General features: G+C 38.2%; 1 protein-coding gene across 10 annotated transcripts in view; it reads left to right on the top strand.

The window, feature by feature from the left end:
• The first annotated feature begins 673 nt into the window (after positions 1-673).
• Positions 674-23,658, top strand: part of FILIP1 (filamin A interacting protein 1) — a 109,031-nt gene continuing 86,046 nt past the window's right edge. For 7 of the 10 annotated variants that reach the window (XR_010606042.1, XM_065632812.1, XM_065632810.1 and 4 more), the window contains exon 1: positions 674-1,050. The gene's annotated coding sequence lies outside the window, so the exon portion shown is untranslated. Of the gene's footprint in view, positions 1,051-19,811; positions 19,828-20,912; positions 21,065-23,658 lie in introns of those variants that run through there. The other 3 variants (XM_065632807.1, XM_065632803.1, XM_065632804.1) reach the window with 2 other exon arrangements.

Here is a 23,658-nt window from a genome sequence, read left to right as displayed (position 1 = left end):
AGCACGTGTGGATACATCAGAATGTATACAGCCCTGGAGTAATGCGTTCCTAATACTCATATCAAACAAACTGGGATTTGTGTGGTTTTCCTTTTCTTCTTCAATGACAGTTATAGACAGGTTACAAATTACTGTAGGAAGCTCTTGCTCTGGGAGAAACACTTGCCTTTGGACTAAATATCACACTGAAAATTTTCCAGCCTAAGCCTTTCATTAATTTCTCTGTGTCATCTTAATATATTTAAAGTCTGTAAAAAATTATGCTGCAGAAAGTTCTCCCCACGTGTAATTTTTCCTCAAGTGAAGTGCATACCTTTCAAATTATAAACTTCCTACTTGTCCTAGGAAAATCTTCACTGTATAAATAATTGAACTCATCTGCTGTGAACACAAGTATCCTTTCTCTAGCAGTCTTAAATATATGCCTAAATACACATCTTGTACTTAGTGCTTTAAATAGTAATTATTCCCGTGAAGTCACTGGAAGCCCTTAAAAGGATTTGACAGTTTCCCCACAATCTTGCAGTGAATGTAGTAGCTGGGCTGTGCAGTGCTACATCCACTGATAATTCAGCAGCTGAGGAACTCAGCAAAGCCTGCTCCAAACTTCTCAGCTGTTGACAGGCTTGACTTGCTGAGAACACTGGTTAAATATAGCACAAGCGAGCTGAGCTCAACAAAGTCATTGCTGTAACACTGTGTGAAGAGACCAGAAGAGGGGAAATACAATCTGAGAACTAAACTGCCAAAGCCTAACACCACCTAGCAACAGTTGAAAAAACTTTTAAACAAAAGTCTGGGTGAGACACGGACAAAATATACCTCCTACTTCTCCTGCCTGGGATTTCTCTGAGAAGCAGCTCCGGTCTTCTGTTCTCTACCCCCTTTCTTTCATTACTTCAGCTGCTGGTAGACCTAGAAAAGTGGGAAAAGTTTCACTCTTTGTGTTCTCCTGGGCTGGATTAGTCTACTGCTGGCGTAGTGCTGTGGGACGAGCTACTGCAATCTTGCATTGTAAAGGATATATTCCTCGTTTCGTGTTGCTGACAGGTAAGACTGAGCTAACTGCTCAAATACGTTCTTTCTAAAACTTTTTTAGTGACTATTGTCTCTTTCCTATGAACAATCTTCTGCATGATTTGGAAATGTCAGTGAATGAAAACTGAGATAAAACTTTTAGATTTTTTTTCTCATTCATCGCAGAAAAACATTACTTAAATAACTTTCACAGTTCCTAGAAGGAGGATAATCAAGTAGCTAGTCGTAATATGAAAAAATATGTATAGGTTTTGCCTTGTGTCTTGCTTCTATCTGCTTACATGCTGACAGAAGACAAACCAACATTTAAGAATAGAATACGTATCATCCCTTACCAGTGATAGTCTAGCAGCAGCTATTAAAAACAGTGACAGCCTGTGTGATAAGTAAGAGGAAATAGCCATTCGGTAACTGAATTAACTGAATACTTTGTGACACGGTGCATTTGTACTTTTTGTTTCCCTACTAACTTTTAGCACACAGGCACACCTGGTGCTTTTCGTACTACCCTTGTGACAACAGCTCTTGGTTCTTCCTCTTGTACTTATTTACATAGAATGAATATTAATCTCCGTTTGATTGATTAGCTGTATAATGCAGCCATCCTAAAGACTGACTTTATGTTTATTGTACCCAAGTGTGCTTGAGCTGCATCATTGTTGTTAAACTGTTTGTGTCTTTTAGCAAAATAAATGAGAAACCAGTGTTCAGAGGTTGTACCCTGACAGCAGAATGGAAGCCTGTTTTTCTATTGGAAATGCATATCCTATGGTCCCACAATGGTCATGAAATTTAAGGGAGGAATTGCTTAATATGGTTTGCTTTGTCTAGAGTGACAAAAGCTGTGTGGTCAATTGAAGAATGAGTTCCCCCCACCCTGTCTTTTAAAGCCATTTTCTCCAAACAAAAGAAATATAGCATGCATGAATTTTTAAAATATGTACTGATTATTAATTCATATGCAATATGAATTCCGTTATGAAAGCAAAGATTTAAAGACTGTACTTAACCCCTGCAAAATTCCTCTTCACAGATTTATGTAGAATTGTCTCATATGAAAAATATTTGTCCTGAAGAAAGAATGGACTGACTGAGTCTCTGCTGCCTGTGGTGTTTGACACTTAGTCTGTGGACTCAGGAAGATGAGATGGTCTTGCTTTAGCTAAATAATTCTAGTTTCATCCCTGCATACTATATAAATAAGATCAATACCACATCTTAGCAGTGACATGCTTACAGATTGAATGAAATTAAAATACTCTGAAGGAACTTTGACTTTGTGGCTGAGAATGTAACTGCCTGTTAAACAATAAGTGAAGTATTAGGATGGAGGAAAATTCTTAAAAGCAAAAATATAGTTTACATTTTATTTCATAGCAAGGGGCACACTACTTAAGCACTAAATAAGAATACTTTTTGGTGGCCGTGATTTAATATGATAATCATTACTGTGGAATTACTACAGCATTATGGTATCCCAAATCTAAATCTCAAAAGGAAACTTTGTTATTACTTTCTAATATAGAAATATCCTGAGAAAGATCTTTTTTCATAAGAAAGCTATACAGTGAGAACTAAAACTGAGACAATGTATTCGTACAGTTTTTCTGATCTGGACATTAGAGTGAAAATTACTGTTTCTTATTTTGACTGAGTTAATTGACAAGTAATAAACTGTGGAGAAATGGCAAATTTGACATTCTGAATATACAGAAATGACAAAATCTGGGGAAAATGCTATGCTAATTTTGACTGCTTTTTGGTTTTAGTTGCTGCTCAGTATAATGTATGGTTTTACAGTTTTACATTTCTTGCACAATTTACTTTTCGCAAAATTTTTAAAAGCAAAAGGCAAATTTATTAGCCTAATAATTACCAAATGAAGTGACTTCTCAACAGTCTGATAGCAACTTCCAACTCTAACACATGGAGTTGTGGTTTTACATACATCTGTCTTCCTTTCCACTTCAAAATGGAGGAGGAGGCTAAAATTACTCTTCTCAACAGGTGTCCACAAAGAGGCTCTGAGATTTTCCAATCAAATCTGTGGAATATGTAATATGGCTATTCAACAGATGGTTTCATATTTGAAGAATAGCCAATGCTACTAATGACTACAGTAAAACCAAACTTGATTTTATATCAAATCAAAAAGTCATTTAAGTTTTGGCGATACACTACCTTGTAGAGATTTTCTTGGAAGACAACACAGCCATTTATTTTCCCCATTATATGTTATTTTGATTTTGTTTATACTCCCATAACTGTGGAATGAATGTTGCTTTTCATGATGCTAAAGACTGTGTATTCCTCCCAATCTGAATCCACTTCCAAATTCTGCCTGTGGTTCATTCTTTCACCTTCATTACAGCAATATTATAATTTATGGCCTCTTTTAGCCAATCTAGCCACACCTAAAGTCATCATCTTAACTGAGCGTTTTGTCATCACCTCAGTCTTCCAGTCTCTTTATAGAATGTCTGGTTCTTTTTAACACCGAATGCAGACTTGAAATCCATCTTCAAACCTCAGCAATGTTCTGTCCTCACCTACATCTGCCCTGATTTTCCCATTCTCCTCTGGCTCATATCTGGTACTCCATTAACCTTTGGCTCTGGCATTAACTGGTCCATCCTCTGTGCTACTGGCTTCAGTAAGCTCGAAATGGACCTAACAATGTATGAGTTTTCTATAGTGGCTCTCACTGTAGCACCTGACACTAATGTCATGGAAAGACTAACCTTGTCTACTAACAGAGCTATGTTGACCAAGGTAGGACTCTTGAAGATATAGTTGTGCTCCCTGGAAAGCAGCTTGTAGAGTAAGTGTAAGTATGTTGGGAAATCTGCTTTTACTTGTATGCCCTGTTCTGTTCCTCTGGGTCACAGTTTCTCCAGTGTAGTAATTTCCATACTAAAACCTCTTTTACTGATACAGGTGAATCAGTAAAACTCCTCCTGATACAGGATCTTTCTGTCGGCAGAGATTCCACACATGCTTAATTTAAGGCTTTTGGTAATCTCATCTAACTCACTCGATGTGCCCCCAAGGCATAAATTAAGAATGTGCCTCAGACCTGTGCTGAGTCAGAGGCCAGGTTTATGCCACTGAGTTGAGAGTGAGATTTCCTTTGAGTTTAATAAGATCAGGTCTTAGTGTTCAATAATTAACAGATAAATTTCCCGTCCTCTCAAGAGCATTTAACAAAATGGATCGTCTCTATTCCTCTCCAAATATTTTTTTTCCTAAGAGACATTTTGCTTTTTCTCTAATTTCCTGTTTCTTCCCTTCCTTTCTCAAGCCTTGTTGTTGCAGTTTGCCATAGTATTTTAATATATAGACTGAATTTGAGGGCAGTGGTTTTGTCCTTCTACATGCCTAAAATGCCATTTGAAGAAATAGAGCTGTAATATTTGTGAAGACACCAGATAAAACAGCAAGGCAAAGGAGAAGAACCTCCATTTCATCTATTCATACTACCCATTTCACCAAAAATATTTAGTATATAAAACCTAAGATAAGAATTGAAAGTTAGAAAGATAAAATAGTGTATGTGCTAAAATAATTATAATCTATTGTATAGAAAAATTTAAATATTTCTTTACAAGAAGCACAAACACCTGTACTTTTCAGTTTTATCACCTTATTCTTGTACTTTTCATTTTTAGCCATTTCTCTTTTCATTTCTCTCAATATTTTCTACAGAAAGTTGTTTCCTAATTTTATACAGAAGAGTGGGATTATTTGGGGAATACAGTTCTTTTCTTGGTATTGGAGGATATTGGTTCACTGAGTGTCATGGTTGAGATGGACAAATGACATAGTCCAAGTTCTTAAGTACAAACAGCAGTCTTCATTTATTGCCACAAACACCTTTTTAAATAGTCTTTACCAGCTCAAGTGTCTTTTTGCTATTGGTTACAGGCTGCAATAATAACATATCATTGGCTAATTTTGCTATCATCAATGTTACTCTCTTACTCCCTTCTATCTCATGGGTACACCTTAATATCTCTAAATACTCCTTTACTCTCATCTTTCTCACGGGTAGACCTTTATATCTTCAAAGCTAATTTCTGTTCCCATGCCCTCCATCAGGGAATCCACGGACTCACCGTAGTCCCCCACAACTGAGGAAAAATTATTTAATAAATAAGATTTCTTAACCTCTCTTTTTCTCATTTAGTAGCTAGTATTTGTACCAAGTTAGTGATACTAGAAAAGCAAAGCTTTTATAACACAGCTCTGTAGGTACAGGTGTCCAAAGGAGAGGAGCAATTGTCCCTGTTTCCTGTTTAGAAGAGACAGTGGGAGTTTCTAATCATGTTGAAGATTGTGGGACACTTAATGCATTTCAGAAAATTGTGTCTTTCTGGATACTTGATTAGATTTTTCCTTTTATTTTTGGTCTTTTCACCTACTCCTGCAGCTTCTGCAGATAATCTGCACTTTCTGTATGACTTTTTATTCTTACCATCATAGCAAAATAAGTACTAATATCAATGCAAACACAAAGTCTTCTGAAGTTGGGACACCATTTTTTTTTAAATTCAAGATGGCTTTGCCCTATCATTCTCATTCTGCTTTTGTTGGACTATAAATCTTTCCCACAAGTAAAGCACTCTAAAAATGATATATAAGATGACATAGATTGTGGCTGACACCAAAATTGTTTACGCTTTGCAAGTACAGAGAAAGAGACAATTCCTACCATTAAGTGCATGTATCCTAAAAGCGCAATTGCATTTTATTTTGAAATCATTCTTCTATGGATATACAGCTTTTAAAATACATGATTTATCCTGGGCTGTTTAGAGAGCAGTATTCTGAGGCAATGAAATGGAATTCCTTTCTTTTATCCACAGTTAATAGAAAATTGCTGTATGTGGTATTATAGAACTGAGGAGAAACTGACTAATTCCAACATCCAGTTCCTTAATTAGGCTGAAATTTAATCAGAAATGTACGTGTGTGTGCCTTTTGTAAGAAAATTAATGCTTTTTGGCATTACAGAATGCATTGCTGAAGGAGTGGGAAAACACATCCGAAGTACAGGGAAATAGGCTGGAGCTTGTACTTTTTCCCTTAAATGGGCAACCAGTCTACTTGCTATTAGCTGACACAAGCAAAGGGGTGTGTGAATCGAAAAGATTGCTGTACATTGTCTGAATGAGTTTCATTTCAAAGCTGATTAAAATCTTAATTATCTATGATGTGGCCAGGCTCAGATAGAAAACAGTGGGGTTTCAGAACAAGATCAAAAACCTCAATGAATTTGCAATAAGCTTTTTTGAATTTGATTTATATACTTTAAGAGCTCTTTAATACAGCAAGTGTCACTTTCTTTGCTTTTCCTTTTTGGGGAAATGGTGTCAAAGCATAAAATGTTTTGTGATTTATGCTGTTCAAAAGTTTGTTCCAGCGCATATGTAAAAGTACTATTTTGGAAGCTAAATCCATTTTCTGTCTGAAGTCCACAGTATTTAGAGGCTTGTAGATTTTGGGAGTGGGGAGAGGCATGTAGCTAACTAGTGTGTTATGACTGTGGATAGCAAGAGCTACAGCTTCACTAACAAACTCTAAAAAAAAAAAAAGATTAAAAGTGGATTCTGTTGTAATAACAGAAAATGATTTTTTAGAAATTGGTTTTAAGGCCGCTCCTATTAAAAAAAAAAAAAAGAAAATGAAAGATTATGTGTCCTTGGTACAAGAACTTTCATTACAGTTTATCAGACTGCTTGCATTTTTCAGAAAATATAAAGCAAATGAATGCTACGGAAAGCAGGAGGCAGCTAACATCAGTGTAATCGAATTGCTGCCAACTTGCCTTGTTTATCTAAGAGATCTCTGTGAAAATAAGGTCTTTCCCACACAAGCATGAGTCATAGGATGTAATGGGACTATGCAGACTTGCTTCAGCTTTCTAATGTGCACATATCTAAACTAACCTGTTTTAGTGCCTGTTCCTGTAACTAAATGAGCTCTGGCTTGACAACAGGAAGGGAGAAGTGGTGGTGAGTTCATGGTGCTATTTCAGTGCAGTAACCTGAATGCTAAGGAAACTATGCAATTTCCATTTATTGGGAAAACTGCAGTTACTGTGACAACAAATATACACTAAAGAAAAACATATACAATTTAACCTCAAGTTTATATTTATGAATGTAGTAGATAGGATATTAATAAAACCTCACACTCTCTAGTTATGTAACACAAAGGACATTCTTACTTTTAAAATATATTATCCAGATTGTTGAAAAAATATCCCTTTAAAAGCCATAAGCAAGGACATAAATGAAAGGGTGGCAAAGTATACGTGGTTAACCATGACTCGGTTGGGCTGACAAAATTTTTTTTTAAATTAGGCATGTATTTCTTATGCTAAAGCTATTCAATTCCTGTGTCTGTCATTCATAGTTATCCCAAAATCTCACTTGTCCCACCATCTGTAATCAAAAAACCTCTTGGATCTAACTTTTAAGGTAAAGGTTACAATAGTTCTGTAGTGTCTTATTTCTCCTCCTTTTAGTCTTCTACAAGGACCTCTGTAGTAATAAGAAACATGAGTTATATTCCTGCAGATAGATTTCATTTCCTCAATCCGATAAAATTCTTTAGAGAAAAAGAAACAGTCTGATTTTTGACTCCAGGCAGGAGAAAGAAGGAAGGGAACGATGCCATGCTAGATGTCCTCAAGCATGTCAAACATAGTGCAGAACAAGATGTCCCTTCTGCACGGAGGGACACACATGGTAACAGAGCTCCTGAGTGCCAGAGGAACTACGTGTTACACAGCAGCTGGCTACGGGAACCGCTGCCGCTTCGGGTGGCAGGAGCCAGAAGCTGGAGTCCAAGTCACAAAAGGCATCACATTGCAAATAGTAAAAGGCAGGGTCAAAGTAGCACGTCCTCTGAATGAGAGATGCCACTTCTGGAGTTACAGAACCAGGATTTAGGTGGAAGGAACTGACAGAAGTGGTCCAGTCTCACTCAAAGCGGGACTAACTCCAGAGTCTGATCAGGCTGCTCAGGGCTTTGATTATTTCAGTTATCTTGAGTATTTTTAATTTTTAATTATTCTAAGGTCTCACATCTTATTTAAATCACAAAGTTTTGAACAGGGATGGCTGAGGATTATTTTGCTAGTGATGATAATCAGTGTATCAAAATCCATATGCTAAATAAAGAAATGGCTGGAGAGACGGTTGATAGTGACTTAAATATCAGGCCTTTGGCACTTTCAAAATTGCAAAAGAAGTAATATCTGTAGGGAGTTTTTTGTTCGATTTTGTTATGTTTGATGTGTTATATCCTAAAATAAGCATAAAACAACCCCAAAATCTTGTATTGTAATTTTCTGTCCTGGTATACTCCAGCTTTTAGAACGCACACCCGCCTCCCTGCTACATTCTATTTGAAAGCCAAACATTTAGAATTATGATGCCATTAAGATGCCATCTCTCTGCAAAACAATTCTGAAAAAAAAGTTAAGTATATTCTATCTTTATATTTCCAGGTAGTCCAATAATTTGAAAGGCTAGCACTGAGATTGTAAGCAAATGAGGAAAGAAAACAGATGCTGCTTTTAAAGAAGCTGGAGACTGCTTCCATGGCTGAGCTCACTTTTTTTAACTGAACATCTCTTCCCAATTCTATCCTAATCGGGAACAGAGCATGCTGCACATATGGCAAAGAGGATTCCTAGATGGAGTTCTGGTTAGCCTGAGACTAGTTTAAGCTCTTTTGGTTTTAAAAAAGCCCTTGGTTGTGGAAACATCTAAATTTGCCCGGTGGTGATTACTGTAGCATCAAGCAAGGACGAAGTAGTGGCCTTGTGGCACTCAAAGGGATGTGGCGGGCAGTCTTTCCACATAGGATTTGTCATGCCTATTAAGAACAATCACTGAAGACAGGTGTTCTTCTCTTTAGATGAATAGGCAAGTAATGTTCCTAAAGCTGGATACTGTAAATAAAATTTTGTCATTGTCAGTAGAGATGAGTGAAAACAGGCTAGGGAATTCTCACAGCCGGTAGAGTACAGAGGTCTCAGATCCCAATGTACTTGTCTAGAGCAAACTCAGCGCTTGCTGCAGAGAGGAACTTGAGGAGCTAATATGACTTGTGCACACATACAGGTCATACAAATTACCCTTGCAGCTTTCTTTAAATGAAAGAAGCTGCCATATGCTCCAGCGGGGGTTAAGGTAGAGAGAAAGTTAGTGAGACTTAGGGAGAAGGGATCATGCCTTGAAAGACACCAGGGCAGGCTAGGACAGACAAGAAGTACTTCAGCACAAGGCCAGGAAGCTTAGTGTTTTGAAGCTATGGGCCTCTAAACCATGGGTTAACCAGATAACGGCATCTTTACCTACCCTGCCTTGAATCCATATGGGCAGTGGTTTTAAAAGTAGGTTATGGGTTGGAGAAAAAAAATAACTAAACTGATTTTCCCACTTTCAGAGAACATGTTCTTAAACCCAACATTATTTTGGAACAGCTTTTTATTAGAAAGGTGGTGGGGGGGTCAATGTAAGCACCTTTGATACAGAAGTTGGCCTATTTGTAAATGGAAATACACAACAGGATTGCTGTGGTACTTGGGGGCCCAGGAGGTCCTGTTCAGAGCCCTCTCTGACAGTGACACAGTTGCCTGGCTCCAAGAAAATAAATTCCCTGCAGTGATTCCAGTTTCTATCCTCTGTTCAGTATCACTACTAGCCACAAAACCTATATTACCACAGGTCTCTGAAAACTAATGAAGAGCTGGAAAAATATGTGATGTTACCTATAGACAGTGTAATGTGCTCTCCTTAGCTTAGGTAGCACAAAGGAAACACAAGAAAATATCAGAAGTAAACTGAATAATCTGCGTGTTTGCTGAATACCCTGAACACAACACAACAGTTTGTAAGTTTGTTAAGGAATTCCTAAGTAGAGCAGGATCAATCACACAGGCTACTGCTATCAACTCAAAAAGTCCCTCCAAGAGAGCAGTGAGTATCTAAAAATGAGGCAACCATAAATGCACACAAGGAGAATTAATTTATATACCTTCAGCATTAGTTATATAAGCAAAGACTAAACCACACTGCAGGGAACAGGCTGTAAGAGTCACTAGACACCTGACAGATTGCTTATTAATCAGCAACACTTTGCTAAATTCAGGTTCCCTCCCCAAAATTGTCATGCCATGTTTGAATTTTGTTGTTTATCCCTTTCAAATAATGCTACCTTAAAATGTGAAGTGCTAGGTATCATACCAGGGGAGAGGAAAACTGGCTAAATAGCTGGCTATCACATTACTGGCTCCTTGTGTGAGTCTCAGCAAGTTATTTACTTCTGCACTTTTAATAACACCTGGGATGTTACAAGAATAAATATAGTAGTGACTCTGATACCCTGAGATGTTGCAGTATTGAACATCATGTCAACAGCTTTGAATAAGGAGACTTAAATAGCCCTCCTTGGAAACCAGATTCTACCAGGAGATGTAGGAATAGAAGTTGAATTAATCTGAATGACAAGAATATATATTTTTAGAGGAGCTCCCTCGAGGGAAGCATAGCTGTGCCCTGAGTTGCGCGTAGCAAGAAATCAGGAATGCTGGTAAAGCACAGCACAAAAAGGAAAGAGGGGGACTAGGGATGTGACCAGGAAGCTACAAGAACAAAATCATACCAAAATAGAAAACAAACTAGCGTCAATACTAAGATGTTTCAGGAAAACCAAATCAAACCAAACCAAAAGCATTCTGTCAGGTTCAGTTGTACCAGAAGTAATTCATAGGGCAAAGATGGTGCTATCACCTCCTGGCTGCTTGTTATTTTGAGAGTGCTCAGGACAAGCTGCCTGGTACAAGAAGGAGGTTGCTGGTGAAAGAAAACAGCTTGGAGGAAAAAGGACCTTTAAGGTTAGAAATGTTCTGTGTCCCTGCCTGTCTTCTACAGGCCTGGCAAGCAGCCAGGGTCTCAAGTCCTGCCTGCTTGGTTAAAGCAATGGTGGCAGCTCGGGCAATTCTCTTGGTAACTGAGATTTTTTATAACGACTTATCATAGGAACTAGTTTGCCATTACATGACTCTCAGCTTTAATTAAAAAGAGAGAAAATTAGAAAAAAAAAAAAATCCTAAAAAAACCAATCCTTATGGCTTCAAGAGAGTTGAAGTCTGTGGGCTTCAGATGATCTTATGCCACCATGTGTTGCTTTACAATTCTTCTGAAACACAAATTTGGAAATTATCTGAAGATTTCCAATGCATGCGGTTGACACTTCTTAGTTTACTTGAGAGCCTCCCTGGGGAGAAAAGAGCTGAGTCATACATGGATCTTCCTTGGATTTAATGAAAGGGACGTCAGGTCTTTATTGTGAGAGCTTCTCCTGATAAAAGGTGCAAAATGTGCAAGTCCAAAGAGCCGCTCGGTACCTGGGTGTACCAGCAGCGACTGGGCAGGGACAAAACTGCTCTGCATGTCCTGCTCTGCTGTGAGCTGCAGTGAAAGCTATAGCCCTACCCCAAAGAGTAGGGGAAGAGTGAAAAATGAAAGTCTCCTGGGGCAGTTATATTAAGCTGCAAGAAAGGGGATTGCAAAGGAAAAGAAATCAGTGGCACCCTTTTATGTGATCTCAACCAGCTTTAGGAAAGCGGTTAATTTCCCTAAAAAAAATAAGGCCCCACAGTAACAACATTTTGAAGGCTCAAAAAAATGCTATGGAGTTGCATATATACCATCGGGCTGTACTGAAATGTAGCAACATTTCAGGAAATGATTTAATATTGTGGAGAAGGGAGCTTCTCCCCATGTGTACGATGGTAGCACCCATACTCTTATAAGAAAGTCATAGTCATACCATTCTGGTATGGAACCATGAGTTCAAGAAGTTTGTATAAAGTCTTAAAGTAAATTGTAGCATATCAGTATTTTTTGTTTAGTTGTTTGTGGTTATTTTGTTGTTGTTGTTTGTTTGCTTAAATCAGGGAGATTGGTTTTGTTCTTAACCAAGTTCTTAACCAAGTTAAACCTTCAGGGTTTTGGACCTACTGTCTCAAAGCTGAACCTAATATCTAATCTCCAAGCTCCCCTGAACAGCTTATTTCATTCTTGTTTTTCTGGTGTAAAAACAAGGGACTCTGAGAAACAGACAGCTAGTAACTTCATTTCAGGGTGGTCATTTGGTTGCTTCTTGAACCAGGCAGCTTGAGATGCTTGAAAACAGCTCAGTGTATCTCCCCCAGAGGATATATATACATCACATCTCTGATGTGTCTAAGCTCCCTTGGCTTCTGTCCAGGAACATCCAGATTTCCTGACTCATGGCAATGTACCCTGTCTGGTTGTACTTCATTAGCTCAAAAATCAGAAGAGTATTCTGCTGTTGCATAAGTTTTTCCAAGCAGCAAACAATAACACCCCGCCACAAGCTTTATTACATTTATCTTGGAATTCAAGATCCAGAAGAGACTGCTGCTTATTATTTTCTTTAATGGCAACCCAAAAAGACTGTAAGATGTTATTATTTAATAAATACTTTCAGGATAGCCTAGTATCTTATTAATTAAGTGTTCTGAAATGGAAGAATAGTTGCTACAGAAGGGATAGTAAGCCAACAATTTTTCTTCGAGCTGAGAATCATGTTTATGATTTTTTGTTGTCATATCAATTTTATTCCTTTAGCAGCACTTATACACTAAAATGATGAGAGTAAATTTAGAGCTACAGAAGCTGAAAACCATTAGTAAGAAAAATCGCATTTTATAAGAGCAGTAACATACCTTTCAGTAAGTTCTATTCTAAATAGCTCTTCTTTACTTGCATCTCAAGCATTTGTTTAAAACATTTTAAAGCAATAGCATTATCAACTGGCTCAAAGCATGTTTGAAAATAAACAGTTCATGACTATTAATGGGGTTCATTAAAAGAAAATTCTGTCTGACTCTAGAATCTATTTTGGAGCTACGATCGCTCCACTCCTCTGCTTGTAGTATGATGCAGCTGCTCTTTCTTTAATACTTTTGCTGACAGCTACAGCTGACAGATAACATTTCAGTTCACCCCAGCATCAACCATATCTCAAGGGTCCCTTAGCTTAGACTGGAAATGCTACCTTCCTCATGGCTTTACCTGCATCATAGTGCAGTTCTGTAACTATGCAATTATTCATAGCGATCACTTGTAATGGAACAGCAGAAAAAGGGTCAGAATAGGGTCAGGTCATGTGTTGGCGAAGCGTATCAGCCATTCACAGTTGCTAATGGTGCAGGAACAGCTCCTCTTCTTTCCCTTGTCTCCCCTTCCATGCCCGAAGTAAATAGGCATCTGCATCTGGTAACAAAAATAATATTGCATATACAGCTATGCAATATGTCCATTGATATTTTTTAACATTACATTATTTCTCACCTTATATCTTTGTTATAGTCATATTTGTTATCATAGTCAGTATAAAAATATTTTATCCATCTTAATATATAATTCCCTGAAAAACAGACTTTGATTTCTTTGTTCATAAAAGTTTTCATGTAATATTCAGTCACTCAGTAATACTGTGGTTATTCACCCACAAAAGGAACTTTTCACAAATTCAGCACTGTCTTCCTCCCAGGCAGAAAACAAAAACATTTATACTTGTTACAGTGCTCTGGTTATACCCCTGAACCTCTTAAGTTGTAAGAAGGACAAAAAAGAAGGTGGAGGATAGTTTTCAGAAGCAGCCAGCATGTAAGGGAGAGACCCAAAGAGAAAAGTGGGAAGTAAGCATTGCTCAGTTTGTCCTTCAAAGGAATTCCCAGGAAAATTAATTATGATTAAGATTGTGCATATATATATACTTTTTTGATTGATGGCTGAATCTAAAAAATAAAAACAAATAAATGCTTTGCTATGTTTTATCAGGATTTGCACTGGGGCACATTAGTTTTGTTTGGATTAATTTTTTTATGAGACTGCAAAATACTGTTTTTATTGTGGGGCTCTTCTAGCAAAATTTAAAGAACAGGAAAACAAGTGGGAGTTTGGAACCATGAAAAAAAATACAACCCAGAAAGGAAAAAGTTAGAATAGTTTATTGCTACAATATAGGGATTAAAACACAGTCTTCCACCTCCCAGGAAAATATTTTATACACAAAGTATTCTGAGATGATTGCTTCACTCTTTGCAGAAAAAAAAAAAAAAAGAAATCTACCTTGTATGCAATTCTTAAATATTCACCAGAGCAAGAGCTGACACTGGGGAAGACCCGAAGCTACATACAGATTCACAGAGTTTTTCTTACTCCCCGTGACCCAAAATTCACTCATTTATATTCAAATACTCATTTTGAATCATGCAGAGAATTTGAACAACAGTTCCTTTCTGTATAGTAGGAACTTAAACCACTACTGGGCTTTGACAGGTAACTGGGACGTGGAAAAAGAAGGCAGAGGAACCATTTTTCTGCTTCACTCTGATAGCACCTCTGACTTCTTGTGATATTAGTGTGAGGAAAAAAAAAGTTGGAAATAGCAAAAGGAGCTGTTTGTGCAGTTTATACATTTGATTTTTGGTTTTTGTTTCTCTAAAGTCTATACTGAATTTGACCCAAATCTGCTTCAGAGGACTTAAACCCATTCTTTTAGGCAGAATGAATTGTTTACTTGAACAAATTGCCCAGCGTAATTTCAGCTGCAGGCTCTAATCAGACTGTTCTGCTTCCAGTCCCCCCGCGGTGGCAAATCCCCAAGGGCAAAGCCTTGGCCGCAGAACAGATGCGTAGCTGTAACACCAGGGGCTCAGTGAGAAAAGCACATCCTTGAGCCTTTAGAGACAGTGTGCCAGTGTCCCAGCCCTTCTCTAGGCCACAGGAACTGATTTGGTGCTGGAGAATTCTGGTCTTAACCTCATATTGCTGTTTGTTTCCATAGAGAGAACCTAAACAAGCACAAAGCCATCACTGAAAAAAATATCTACCAGCACAAATAAATAATATGCTGTCACTATACTACGAAGAAAGCAACAAACCTAGGTTTTCTGTGAGTCTGGTGATACGTAGCCTTTGACAGCTGAATAAATATCTAATGTAAGTACAGTTGTATTTTAATTTTCTTTTATTTTGTCTTCTTTGGTACAAGTCTCCTTCCACAGGCTTCTCAAGGGTGGCAAAAACTTCGCAATTCTGTCATGCAGTTCAGTGGAATCACCTGTATTCTAACTCTGAGGAGCAGTGTTCCATCTGTGTAACCCCTAAAATTAAAACACTTCCTTTATGGAAACAAGTCTGCCTTAAACATCTTGAATTAAAACTCCACTCTAATTAATAGGTCAAAATTCCCAAGGACATCACAGAAAAGTCTGGCAGTGTCAGATAGGTTAATCTTTAAAAATGCTGTCATAGAACATCGCAGGCAGGAAAACGTAAATTGCAGACGTTATGTTAGTTTGATATATTTTCAGAGTGCTGCCAAAATGGGTCATTTGCAGATGAAATAAAGGAAAAAAACTTTGCAAGTTTGGTTGAAACCATTATAAGGAATATTTAGAAATTTCTTAGGGCTTCTTTGAGAATGTGCTGTATATGTCAGCTCACCAATCATGACCATCTCCTTTTTTCCATGTACTCTCTAAGAAACCATGAAATCCACTGAGAATAAGATAGTGAAAGTCAAAACAGACACTACTTCTGATGTTTCAGTTATAAGCAAAGACATATGAATTTCTTTAATAAAACATCTGTTTTTACTTTTCGCATCTTTAAAAATGCTTCTTTTTGAACACAGAAGGGAGGTAATGGGTTTGTTGATAAGCAGTCTTATCGATGTAGGTACATTCTGAGTCTCATCTGTTTAATTCTAGAAAGATAGCTAGTTGATCTAAGTCAACTGCTTCAGTAGCTTTCTCTTAAATTTTCTTTGTGAGTCCTTCTTTAAAGGAGGAAACTGGGAAAAATCAAGATGTTCCATCCAGATACTTTTATGAGGCTGACACAGATTTCTCTGATCTGTAAAATAAATCTGAAACTCTGCTAATAGAGGCATTTGAAGGATTTCTATTAGTCTTAAGTTTTGTCATTGTGTTAGCAAAATATAGTTAATCAAGTGGGAATTAGCAATAGATGAAAATGGGAAGTATAAATGTGAGCAGATATTAAAGGTTGTATTAAAAGTCAGGTATGCCAATTAACTTGCAAATGTGAAGTTAAGCTGGGACACAGGAGACATGATACAAAGCAAGCTGATAACGAGCCCCCTATCTAAGTTTGCCTGACATTTTTCATTAAGAAATCTAGTCTTGCATGAAACCCAGTTGTCTACAGCTTTGCCAAACTTCAGTTGTTCAGGCTGGATGTCTGGCTGAGTCTGAATTGGTTTTGGAAGTTTCAGCTAGAATGCTTTGAGCATTTCCAAGAATGAGATGAGAGAAAAATGTTGTTTGCCCATGTGAAAACAATCCCATAACCGTTTTGCTGAAGAGCTTTAACATCCCCATGTTGCAGAGCGATCTACTGAAATTCAGCTGGGGAACCGCTCTGTGGCAGTGAATTGGCTTTTGCCATCCCTGTGAAAACTGTGCCAGGCTAAAAGACACTGAAAAACTTTTTTCACTGAAGTTACCTGGTAGAGATTTGTAACTGACTTCTCAACATACCCTACACATGCTGCTGCTGTCCCGGTTCCCCACATCTCAACCCATTGCAGCTGCCTTAGGCACATGCTACTTCCAGAGAGCACTTCTGTCCCAGGGTTACAGGGCTAAGCAATGCTCTTCCCACAGTTACTTCTTTGCCTGATGCTGCAGTGCTACAGCACAAAAAACAAGGTGAAGGATCTTGTTTCTTCTCTTTCAACAGTACTTCCTCAGCAGAGACTGTGCCATGGTGAGAAAAAATAGTGTAGACAGCATGATTGCCCTTGCTGCTGGGGAAGGACACTGGGAAGGAATACCTCTGTGACAAGCCTTTGTATGAAACCTTTGAACCTGTCAGTCAGGATCTCTTTGCCAGTGATAGGTGTCCATCACCTTTGCCATGAGATGGAAACACTCTCTTTAGGAAAGCAGAGGATAATCAGCAATCACACTGACACTTTTCCGGTGTAGAATGGTTTTATTAGTAATTTATCTGGATCTTCAGTTGACTCACTTGGAATCAAAATTACCTCAGTTCTTGTCTCTCTGTGGTCTGATCTTTGTGTCATTGCTCTGTTTGGTGTTCACCATTGCCTGCCAGGCTGAGCTTGGACTTCTCTCTTGGTCCCACTGTCCACCTCGGCTGACCTTCCAGCTGTGAGCTTTGGAAGTGATTGTGTCCGATCCCTCTCTAACAGCTGCGGCAGCACAGCGTCCAACATCACCTATCTGCATGGCACCACACTTCCCTGTGAAGATACCTTCTCAGTTCTTTCCTTTGGATTTGGGCACAGGACAGGCTCCTGAGGCAATCTGCTTGACCTGCTTTACTTTTGTAGAAACAGCTTTGGCAGCTGCTATTCTCATATTTTTACCATGCTCACTGTTCCTCTTCTGTCTGCTGCACTCCCCCTCAGGAATTCATTCCATCTGACTGTGCCATCTGTCTGAGTGCTTCTCATTTGCTTGCCCTCCTCTCAAAAATCCACTTCTCACAGTTTTACCCTTGTTTGAAAGCAATGTGGTAACAGCCATACAGAAACCGCTAAGAGTTTATGGATGACACTTTGGCTGTGCCTGCTATCAGGAAATTAGACAATGCCAATGCCAGTTCTCTGACCCTCAGCCCATATATCACCGGTCATATCTACGTTATTAATCTTCCTCAGCCTTCAAAACAGGTTGGCTATGCCCAGGCTGCCAGCCCTTGGCCAGGCTGGTCCCCAGCCAGGGTTAATTCCTGAACCATTCCAGGAAGATCACTGGTTAGTGTGTGCCAAAATTTTGACCAAGCCTTGGCACTATTTAACCTACTAGCTTAGACATAATCCTCATGTCATACTCATCTGAACACATCAAATGCCTGGCATCATCTGAACAATCGCATAAAACCCTTTCTGCATTATAAAGATATATTTTATTATTATTGAATCAGAATTGTCTAAGATTACAGATAGAGTGACTGCTTTCCAAGAATATTTTGATCTTCCAATGCTGGAAAATTCTAGCATTGAAAAAAACTTTATGACACATGTTTAAACTGATTTTTCAGTTGTTCCTAAGGCATTATTTTAGTATCTCCTCTGCATGCACCTTTTTTGCTTTCTGATGTTCTGCTTCAAGTGTCTTCTTCCTTGTTCTCCTTTCATTAGACGAGTAAAAACCAAAAACATACACAAACAAAAAACCCCAAACAACAACAAAAAACAAAGAAAAAAAAACCACACCAAAAAAACCAAACAGATAATTTTAATAAAGCTCAAGGACCAATGTTTCCAGCTGAACTATTGTAATTAATGAGCATAGCAGATGATAGTTTGGTCAGATGGGTCAAAGCTAATAACACTTCATTGGGTCTTTTTAGTTCCTCATGGACAAACAGTGCTTAGAGCTACTGGCACAATTGTGTGCAGGCTTTCACAGAACTATCTCCTTTTGAAAAGGAAACATGTGAGCAGAGAAAAAAATGCCAGCAAAAAAAGCTTATTTTAAACATATGTGATTTGGGAGGACTGTCTTTTGTTGAACAGCAGTTCAATGAGTAACATAAAAAGCTCATACAGGCAATTCTAAACCCTGTCAGACAATTGTAAGAATTTCTTGATGTATTAAATGATAAACTGTAAACAGCCAACAAACCAACCAGAAACTCAAATAACCACTTTGAACCCTTGGCTTCAGCAGAACAGAGCACGTAACTTTTATTCAGTGGGAACAACAGGCTGTGCAGGGCTTTCTACAATGTTATGTGTAGAAGTAGAGCGTTGGGTATAGCAGCAACTCATACAGATTTGATACCAGCAGAGTCCCTTGGCCCTCCTCTCCTGTGAAAGGACAGCGGCAGTGCCTTAGAGTCTCCAGTTCTTCCTCCTGTTAGTGAAGCAGAACCTCAGTGGCAACTCTGTCCCAAAGTGATAGCATGAAATAAAAAACCCACCCTCTTCTTGCAGAAGTTTCCAATGCCCCATGTACAATGCATGTTTTGTCCAAATTAGAAATGAATATATCACAATTTTAAAGCAAACCAAAAGGACTTTAATCTGCCAACATCCCTGTTCAAATCCTTCTCCAAGAACTGATGAAATCATCTGACATAAAGCAGAGCAGAGGCTGCATTCTTTACAGAGCTTTGAGCGATGCATTTTTTACCAACTCATCCATGAGAAAGGGATTCTTAAGCAAAATAGTTAAGTAAAAGAAGAGATAATTTAAAAAATATGCTCATGAGGAATTTTAGCTGTGAACTGTGAACACTGCTAATGATTTCAGATGTTGGACCATTCTCCAATTAAGAAGCAATTCAATATACTTTTAAATTGTAGCTCTGAAGACATAATTTATGTTTCCAGTACTTTTATCTTAAATAGTTTTCCTGGGTTAACAAAAATTTGGATAGAGATTGTTTAAAAACTGGCAACTCCAGTACTAATTCAGCTGAAAAGTTCTGAGAAACAACTGTTACATTGCTAAGCACAAATCTCTAAATATATGTAAGTTTCAGATCCTGGCTGTTCAAGATATTCACTTTTAATTTTAGGTGCTTGAAGCATTATTGGAAGCTTAAAAATGTTACTGAAAAGAGTGTTGTGACATCTGAGCCATGGCGTGCATTTGTGTGCCCAGTGACAAACCAGCATGCTCTGCCCTTCTTTCTGTCCATGGGAAGAGTTGATTTTGGATTTCATTTAAGGGTGAGGCAAGTGCTTTTGAGATAACATTTTGCAGTTCCCTGCTGCTCTGTTCTTATTTGCAGGCTGATTAAATACTGTTTTGCAAGAACAGCTTTCTCATTTAAACTCCTCAGTAATGACAACAAATTTTTGTGGTTTAAGACTAACATAAGCCAGTTCCAGAGCACCTGCCAGGAGATATTAGGATTTTTGTGTACTTCAGCTGAGGGTACAGTTAGCTTGTGTTGTTGCAGGGTATGTTTACAGTTTTTCTTCTAAAAATAGAATTTTGCATTCAGACAATAAAGGAAACAAACATTTACATTCAAAACAATTCAATAGAAGCATCCTTGGTGAGATAACAATACATTTTTCGTGTCAGAACTATGGTGCGCTAATGAAGTCTGCTTTCAAGGGTTCCAGCCAAGCCATGGTAATTTAAAATAGCTGAGCATCAAGTCCTTCAGTTTTAGCTCAATGTCCTGTCATAAGCAATCAGATGAAAAGAAAGTTTACTAAATTAGTAGTAAGCCACCATCTAATTTTCCCAAGGTGAGGTTTAAGCCTTGCACTCTCTCTGTGCCAAACCCTGCAATTCAGTGAACTGCAGGGAACTCCACAGCATAATTTGTGGCAGCTGGAGACTGCATTTGTGCTCTGCCCCGGAAAGCAAACAAACCAACCAACACACAAACCGGTGGCCGAAAGCAGATAGCCAAGAAGAGCAAGTGCAGGGTAAGGATTTGAAACTTCCCCCGAGGACTCCCCCTGCCTCCAGCTATTTTCCATTTAAAAGATTGCCTGAAACTGATGTGGTTTGTCTGGTTAGCAACCATAAGTGAGTATTTTGTCCAAGGATTTCTACTGTCTCCCTCCAAGTCATGTTAACTTTTGCATCCATGGACAAGGCATTCTGCAGATCAGCGTGTAGAGAACCACCCTGTTCCATTTTTCGGTGGAGACTGCTTCAAAGCGCATGTAAATAAAAAATAACCAGCCAAAGAGGGCAGGTGCTGTTACATGACAGGAGCATGGATTAGTTTTCTACTTGAACTCTTATGGATTTGAAAGATGTCAGTCACCCACCTTCCTGGCTTCCTTCCCAGACACAGCCAGGACTGGAGGCTGCCAACATCGGAGCCCTGCGGAGCCCAGCTCCCCGAGCTGCAGACGAGCAAGGAAGGGTGAAGACACATGCCCTCTGGCTGCCACGATGCACAGAAATGATCTGATACCTCTGGGAAATTCTTGAGAACAGGTTTGCCTCCCACAGCTGATCAATAAAAAACGCACACATGAAATTCTTGCCCAGGGATCTAGGTTTAGACTGTTTCCCCTAATATTTCAGAGGAGCACAGAAGCCAGTGGTCCCTATGGAGGCTCTACTATACTTATACCAGTCATAGTGGAGACATAAATCCTACAGTGCTGGAGATTCTGTAGTGAAGCCGTCTCTTGTATCTGATAAACAAACGGGAATCAAATAATGTGGCCCATTAGGATTTTCTCAGACACCTTTCAGGGTCCCGATGCTTCTTCATTGACTCACTTGTGAAATAAGTTCATTATCTTTGCCCTGTCAGTGTTCGGCAGCTCTGTGTGGGAGCTGCATGCAGGATACCATAGTGCTTTTGTTATGTGAATAAGCGTCTGTTAGGAATCCCACCACAACCACTAATTTATTCCAAATAAACATCAGAGAATTCATGGGAAAATAAAGGCTCCTGTTTACAACCAACCTGGTCTACTGTCACATAAACACATTTAAGTGCGGCATTTTGATCAGCTCTTGCTGAGTATAGCAGCCATGCTTAATTTATTTTTGTGTAAATCAATACACTGAGTAGCAAGCACCCTCACTGGACATGGAGATGACAATTTACAGATTGGTGAAATCAGTCTATTTACACAGTAAAGTACATATCGAGCATTGAGGGGGGAAAAAAAAGGCAGAAAATGCCTAAGCACCTTGTTTTTTTCCACATGCCTTTAAGAATAATCTGTGAATTTTCAACCGAAGATTAGCATAATTCAACATGTTACTATCTTAGAACTACATTGCTATATTTATTATAAAATGGTGGAATAGAGATTGGACATCATGCTTAAGTTAGTGGGTGATACAATGATTTGTTACCTTTAATGTGTGAGGAACAAGTTAAGAATTAGCAATCTGATGGCAAATAAGTTTTGACAAATGAAAAGAGTACACTTTGAAAAACATTTTGAACTGATGATGTGTGAATTCAAAACCTAGTGTCAGAAAATATAAATTCACCATATAACTTTTCTCTTGAATATAGATCATGTTTTCTCTTAAAAATAGTGATGATATTTCCCCCCACATAGGAAAAAATATTTCAGAACACCCGCCTTCTGAAAACTCATCGGTCTCCATTTATTCATGACCAGTTTGCTTCTGAAAGAGTTCGGAGCACATGGACGGTTTCTGTTCAAATCTAGACTGGTTTTGCTTGAAACAAAAGTAGCAGTTTAATGAGGAAACAAGACTGTTTTGATGTATATACATCATTTGGGCTGCTGAAGTGAATCAGGAGCTTGAAAAATGCATTTCTCTTCTTATTGAATACTTAAAAATAAATAATGGGAATAGAAACAGAGGCTATGATGTAAATCACTAGCAGTGTCAGAGTCTAAAGTGAAACTGTGATTGCTCGGTTGAGAGAAAACAATGCAAAGGAGACATGAAGGAAGAATGTTGGATAAGAAGAGGCTGGAGAAGATGGATGGACACTCCTTCATAATGCATGAATAAATGTGCCTATGGTAAAAGCAAAAAGCAACAAAATTAAAATGAAAAAATACATGCAAGCCATGCAGACAAACACATATGCAAATGGATACTTGATTTTTCACCATGTTTGATTAAAGCCAGAAGCTTAGAATGCTTTCAAAAGAATGTTTCTATAAGGTAGGAAAAGGCATTAGATGCCAGTATGGTCCCAAGCCATCCATTAACTGATAACAATGGAGAGAAGTTGTTCATTCTATGGATCCTTTCTTCCTGAGCATCTAATGCTGAATCTGAAGAAGTGAAATTAGCATTGTTCACAAGAAACTGGTGAGAGATTTTTAACTGCACTGGCTAAGAAAGTGAATTCCTAATGAAAAAAACAGAAAAACCGATATTAGGTTTATGAAACCACTTTAAGTGGGAGTAGAGTGAATCAGATTAAGATACTATTAATTGCCATTAAAAATAATCTTATAGTAATGTTTTGGCCATTGTCACAGTAAAATTTGCCTTCACTGTGCTGGTGTTCTTTATATGAATATAGCATGCTTGTATTTCTATCAAAATTTCAAATAGGAGCTACAGGAAAGTGAAAATATATGTAGTTCCATCATTGCCATACTTTTGTCCCATTCAGCAGGGGCGGCAGGGGTGGTGCTCTGTGTATCTGTGTGTGTATATGTGTGTGCATTTAGAAATAAATACTTTTTGTAGATGATTGATTTTAATTTAAACATTTTACTTAGGTGAAAGTAGATTTTCTTCAAAACTTTTTTTCTTTTTTTTTTTTTTTTACCCAAGAAGTTTTCTGCCTTGTAGAAGTTCATGGGTTTTTACTTCAAGCTCAGCAGATAGGCAGATAAGCAATCTTTTATGCATGAAAAAACTGGAGTTCTAGAAAGTATCTCCAAAACCAGATGGCTTTGTTTTTAACAAAATGTCTTTCCTCTCACATGTACAACCCATGCTATGACCAAAGTAAATGAGAAACAATCATAATTCTGTTCCTTTGGCTATATCTTTTGGATATCCTCCAACATAAAATGCATTAGCACAAAAATGTACTTGTCCTTAATTATTTTATAGCTTAGAGCAGA

This window comes from Caloenas nicobarica, chromosome 3 (assembly GCF_036013445.1).
Source record: "Caloenas nicobarica isolate bCalNic1 chromosome 3, bCalNic1.hap1, whole genome shotgun sequence".
NCBI classification, from domain to species: domain Eukaryota; kingdom Metazoa; phylum Chordata; class Aves; order Columbiformes; family Columbidae; genus Caloenas; species Caloenas nicobarica.
The sequence above is the reverse complement of the archived record's forward strand: the minus strand, read 5'-3'. Positions and strand labels throughout refer to the sequence as shown.